This window comes from Gadus macrocephalus, chromosome 23 (genome assembly GCF_031168955.1).
Source record: "Gadus macrocephalus chromosome 23, ASM3116895v1".
Taxonomy (NCBI): Eukaryota; Metazoa; Chordata; class Actinopteri; order Gadiformes; family Gadidae; genus Gadus; species Gadus macrocephalus.
The window spans coordinates 6,119,365-6,125,364 of record NC_082404.1 but is presented as its reverse complement, the minus strand read 5'-3'; the positions used below and the strand labels follow the sequence as shown (position 1 = coordinate 6,125,364).

The following is a 6,000-nucleotide window of genomic DNA, read 5'->3' as shown; positions in this document are numbered from 1 at the left end:
GTAAACGCACTGACTGTCACAACATAGTACACCTGACCAATCCTGCTACCTTAATGTGTGAATTAAGCTATCTTAACAACAATTCATGAAACATTATACAGATGTTTCCCTGTTCCAGCAGCACTTTCAGGATTTTCGAGGTGCCATAATGAGCAAGTGATCTCTAATAGTAGAAAACTTACTAAGAAAACAACTAAAAGTGTCTTGTGTGTTCTTGTGTTGTTGCCTCAGGTAATTTCCTTTATGTGTCTTAGTAAAGGAATAGGATGGGTTAGTAATATAAGGCTTCCTGTGTCTCACCTCCTCCACGGTATCTGGCCTTCCTCCCTGTCCACATTCTTTTCTGGAGGCCCTCTTTCTTCTGGAGAAGAGAACAGAGAGATGAAATAACAGGAGAATATAAGGAATGGAAAACGAGAAAGAGTGAGAATATCTCACCTCATCAAGAGGAAGACGATGAGGAGTATGGTGACCACAAAGACACCAATGGTTGTTACAGCTACCATTGCTATATGCGATGATGATATCACTGGAAAATAGTCAGTGGATTACAAACACTGTAATACAAACTCTAACATAAATAGGCCATTGTTTAACTGGGTGCCTGTGACCGGAAGGTGTGGGTGTCTTTTAAATGAACAATTACCTTTAATAAACAAAAAGGTGGAATAAGTAAGTCCGATTGCATTATGAGCTTGGCAGTAATAGTTTCCTCCATGCTCAGATGTGATATTAGTGATGGTGTAGTTCTGTCCTGATTCTTTCACTGAGTCTTCATGTTCCCTGAACCAGGTGTAGTTAGCTGCTGGGTTGGCATCACTGCTGCAGCTCAGAGTCACTGAACTGCCCCACTCTATTTCACCAGAGGGACTCACGGTCACTGAGGGGGTCTTTGGAAAGTCTGTAATGAAAATGATCAATTTTCATCCTTAAAAGGCACCCAGTGCAACTTTCGAGGCTTAAAAATAAACATTCAATTTCTAGTCTTTTTTACACGTAGTAAGTTTCAATAACTCCATACCATTACATACCGACATTTAAGCAGCAAAGATGAGACGTCGTTGTGTGGTGAGAACTGATAGAAAATCGTAAACAACAACAATCGCCAGTGGGGAGAAGCCATTTTTCCATTGACTGGAAGCCTGCTTTATTTATTGTAGGTTACAAAAAATAAAGAAAATGGCGGCATTGTTGTTATCGATTTTGTATCAGTTCTCACCACACAACAACGTCTCATCTTTGCTGCTTAAATGTCGGTATGTAATGGTATGGAGTTATTGAAACTTATTACGTGTAAAAAAGACTAGAAATTGAATGTTTATTTTTAAGCCTCGAAAGTTGCACTGGGTGCCTTTAAGTTATGAAACTGTGTAAAGCAGTCGTTCTCAAACTGTGTTACGATGCGCTATTTAGTGGTCGGCAGAGATATTTCCGTTTTTTTTTTTTATAAAATTCAAAACATAATATCAAAATACTAGTAAAAATGAAAATACATTCACTTTGAGATCATTAAAAAGGGAGTTTGAAATATGTTTTTCCTTTAGACGATTACAAGCTAAACTGAGGGAAAGATATAAGTGCTTTAATTATGAATGGTTCAAAAACACTGTGATCGTGGGTCCAAGCGGGAATTATTTGGAAGTTAACTGCAGACAGAAGGAGAACATTAAAAAACTGTAAAAAAAAATATGAGAGTGAACAAAGCACAGCAGGTATGTGGTGGAACGTGGTCGTGTTCTTAGAAATGAATCCATGAAACCATCGCATCTCACGTCATCCTACAACCGAACACGCAGCCTTCTCAATAGTCTTATTTTAGAATAATTAGGCTTTTTCAAAAAAGGTTGTTTGTATACAACCGTTAAATGTGCCCCCTGTGTGAGCTGTGCGTAGCTGAATAGGGCGGCAGGCCTACAGTACTGTATTTTGTTATATTTTATAACATCGCTCATAATCGTTGTACTCTGGGATACTAATGTTTGCTGAGGTGGTGCCCGGAATGAAAAGTCTGAGAACCACTGTGGTATGGCATGCAACTGTGATGCCAGTATGATACAGAATAACGTTTACATTAATAAAATATATTACTTATTAATGAGTAATATTTTTTTACAGGCATACAGCAATACAGGAATACCAGCTAAATATTCGGATACAGGTAAGATTTTTCCATATTGGACAGATTTTGAACTCACACTGGACATCCATGAATATTGAGTTAGAGCTCAGTTGTCCATATTTGTTCTCTGCGTGACAGCGGTACGTTCCTCTGTCTTCAGGGCGGACTGAGGGGAAGGTATGAGGTTGACTTGGTTCCCAGAGCAGAGGTTGGTTGTTCTTGAACCAGGTGTAGTTAGCTGCTGGGTTGGCATCACTGCTGCAGCTCAGAGTCACTGAACTGCCCTCCTCTATTTCACCAGAGGGACTTGAATACACAGATGTGTGTTGAGGCCCATCTGGAGACAAATAGAGACATGTTAAAAGTGCATGCAAACTTATATTCATCGCTGATTAATGATAATGAAAATCACAATGTCGAGAAGTTTTGGGGTTTATTGCACGATGAATTTACTGATAACGAATGTGGACTCAAGATTCAATAAAGATTAAATCAGATTTTGTCCATAGCTCAATCAAAACTAGACAGTATTATTGTCCAAAGTCTGAAAACAGGATGCTTCCAAAGACGAGCTGTGGTCCCTGGTTAATTTCAGTGAATAAACTTCATTCAACTTGAACCAGGTGGAGTTAGCTGCCGAGTTCAGCTCAGAGTCACTGAACTGCCCTCCTCTATTTCACCAGAGGGACTCACTTTACATTTCAGTCATTATATAAAATAGCGGCAATGTGGATCCCTGTACCAATAAAGCAGGGAATGTGTGTGTGTGTGTGTGTGTGTGTGTGTGTGTGTACGTATGTCTCTCTAGGACCGTTCATCAAATTTACTTCACACTTGGCTTGTGTACTGCTGAGAGCAGAGGAAGTGCAGTGTTGGCTTATTTGGACACACGACACGACTTGGAACTGCATTAGCGGGGCGGGGCTTCAGGGCACTGCAGTTCCCCTGGTCACTTGGATGCTGGATACACAACCGTTATATTAGTCTAACAATAATTAGAAGAGTCTCTGTATGTCTGCATGTCATTTGATCTACTTCACATGGCGCGGCGGGCGTTTTACTGTGAACACAGGAAGTGCCGAGTGTGAAGTTTTTTAAAGGAGAGACTCTCGAGAAAGTTGCAAGCAGCAATACAGGAGGCCAAGCCATCGGCCCCTCTTGGACAGGGCACGTTTTGAATGGACTCTGCACTCGTAGTTGATGGTAACATGTAGATCTGTACCCTGAAAGGTCCATTACATCTGGTATCATGTCAATTTACCGTGGAATGGACTTACACACTAAAGGAGAGCGGAGTTCGTATCCTTCAACAGCACAAGAGAAGCTGTCTCCAGACTGAATGTAGGCCCTGTAGTTTACTCCCTGTCCTACATTCTGTCCATTCCTGAACCAGAGGTAGGGAGGGTCACCAGCTAGACCACATATACTGTGACACTCCAACTCTGCCCTGGTAGGATCGGTAGGGTGAGGAAAGGACACCTTCACCTGGAGATCTGGGAGGGCGAACAAACAGACACACACACACACTCATTGGTCATCGAGATCTCGGTGTAACAACAAGCTACTCACAATTATTCAATAACAATAATTAAGATAACACAAACTTTCTAGACCCCACAGTCAGTCACACACACACACACACACACACACACACACACACACACACACACACACACACACACACACACACACACACACACACACACACACACACACACACACACACACAATCCAAGTTTACCTGTTACAGATAACGTCACTCCAGGGTCACCAGTATATTCCCCACCTGCTTGATTTGTTGTGAACCTAAACTTGTAGACAGCAGAGTCACTCTGTCTCAGGTCTTTGATTCTCAGCGTACATGTTCCATGACATCCGGACCTGATACATCTGACCGATCCACAGCTGTATTCAAAACGACCTGTGTAGTCTGCATCGTGTTCCAGATCAACTGGCTGCTTGTTGGATGCTTTAGTATACCACAGTGTTCTGACTGGGTTAGGGGCAGGGCGGTACTGTACGTTGTCAGGGTATTCATAAGTGCAGCTGAGGTAAACCATTTCTCCCCTTAAAGCGCAGACATTACTAGATGAGTACGTAACTCTCCAGTCACCATTACCCTGAAGAACTGTGAAAAAACAAAGACATCTCAATGAGAATGAACAAGACACAGAGGTTCACCTGATGAACAGACCCGAAGATACATAAAGAAATGGAGGCTGATGGGTGGAGATGGAAACTATAGATACATGCTGACCACTGAGCTGTGAGAGGAACGTTCCAGAACATCATGTGACACTAGTGTAGTAGCCAGGGGAGGCTCAAGTTCAACCTCCCCCTGAAATACAAATGTGTACACGACACTAACTGAACAACATACACTAACAGTTAATGAATTATGCTAGTGTAGGCTGCTAGGCTGTGTTTAGTGACTATAGGCCTTGTTATTTCTTAGATGTGGAGACAAGGAATGTAGAGTAGAGGAGGAGAGGAGAGGAGACAAGGAAAGTATTGGAGACATGGAGAGGAAGTGGAATTAGTGGCGAGGAGACAAGGAAAGGAGAGGAGAAGAGGAAAAGTAAAGAGGAAATTAGCAGAGCCAAGGAGGAAGAGATGAAACAAATAGAGGAAAAGAAAGGAGAGGAGACATGAAGGTGAGAGAAGAAAAGGAGAGGAGAGGAAAGCAGGAGATCTATCTATATGCCATGTCTACATCATAATGTATGAAATAAATACGGGAAAACTTTTGACATTGATCTTTCTTCAAAAAGTGTAAAAATAACTAAATTAACCAAATGATGTTGTCCGTAGTTACTGTTTGTAATCTCAAATGCAAATATATATTCATTCAAATACGAAATGTGAGTATTGTGATGTAAAAACCAACACCGTTTATTCAAGAGGCTGTATACAACTTACAAGTAAAGTGGTCATTTCCAATGTCTTATGAACCATAACTGAAATTTACTTTTACTATACTATTATTCTATCTTCAACGTTCAACTAAATGTTAAAATTATAATTGAACCAACCTGGTCCTGACAGAAGGAAAGTTAGAAATCCTCTTGCAGCTGATCTTAAATTCATAGCGAGTCCTATCCTCTCTCACTCTGTTGTTCTGGGGACTTCTGCAGGTCAAAAACACGATAAAAAAGTGAAGAAGGGAAGACTCAATTAATTAGATTAGTTAACTATATAAGTAAAAGTTAAAAGTTACTTGATAGGAGGAAGCCGGTCTGACTTCTAGTCTGTGGTTCCAGTTCATGCAGTGAGCTGAACAGAAACCAGAAACATTGAAAGTCCTCCTTCCTCTTTAAACCATGATTTGCAGAAGAAGTAACAGCGTGTGAACTACTGGGCCTATCGTATAATAGGTGAGACCGAGAGAAGCCGAGAAGGACGTCTGTCGCCGGGTTCAAGAAGCAGTTCGACAGACGACTGCGTTAGTCTACCACAGGCTAGACTTTTTGGAGGGAAGACACCTGGAGGGCATTGGTCCCTCCCTGGCCAGTTAGTGCCGGTTTAAAACTCTGTCATCAATAGAAGACAAGTGTGTTCCACTGTCGATTGGGTGTAACAATCAACATCACTGCCGCCGAGTCTCTTTCATTCTTCAAACAGGCTGAAAAGAGAGGAGGATGTCAAACACCAATGGGAAGCAGAAGGATATTCAAGACATCAGGAGTCTCATTGAAAAACATGTTTGAAGGAGTGAAAACATTCTTGGAATTCTCACAAGGGGAATTAGATGAAAAGCAAGATAAGCATTGAAATGGTGTTTGGTTTCATGAAGAGGGTTGATGAGCTAGAACGACAGAATAAGGATAACGACAAAAAAATCGTAATCATGGAGGGCAGGATCAATGATCTAAAGCAGTACT

The 6,000-nt window shown here is 41.4% G+C and overlaps 1 long non-coding RNA gene across 1 annotated transcript; it reads right to left on the bottom strand.

The window, feature by feature from the left end:
* Positions 1-287: 287 nt before the first annotated feature.
* LOC132452873 (uncharacterized) lies at positions 288-2,450 on the bottom strand. The gene is made up of 4 exons (XR_009524534.1): positions 2,196-2,450; positions 647-901; positions 439-529; positions 288-361 (listed from the first exon to the last, which is right to left on the bottom strand). It is a non-coding gene; the product is annotated as an uncharacterized LOC132452873 (long non-coding RNA).
* Between the last annotated feature and the right edge of the window lie 3,550 nt (positions 2,451-6,000).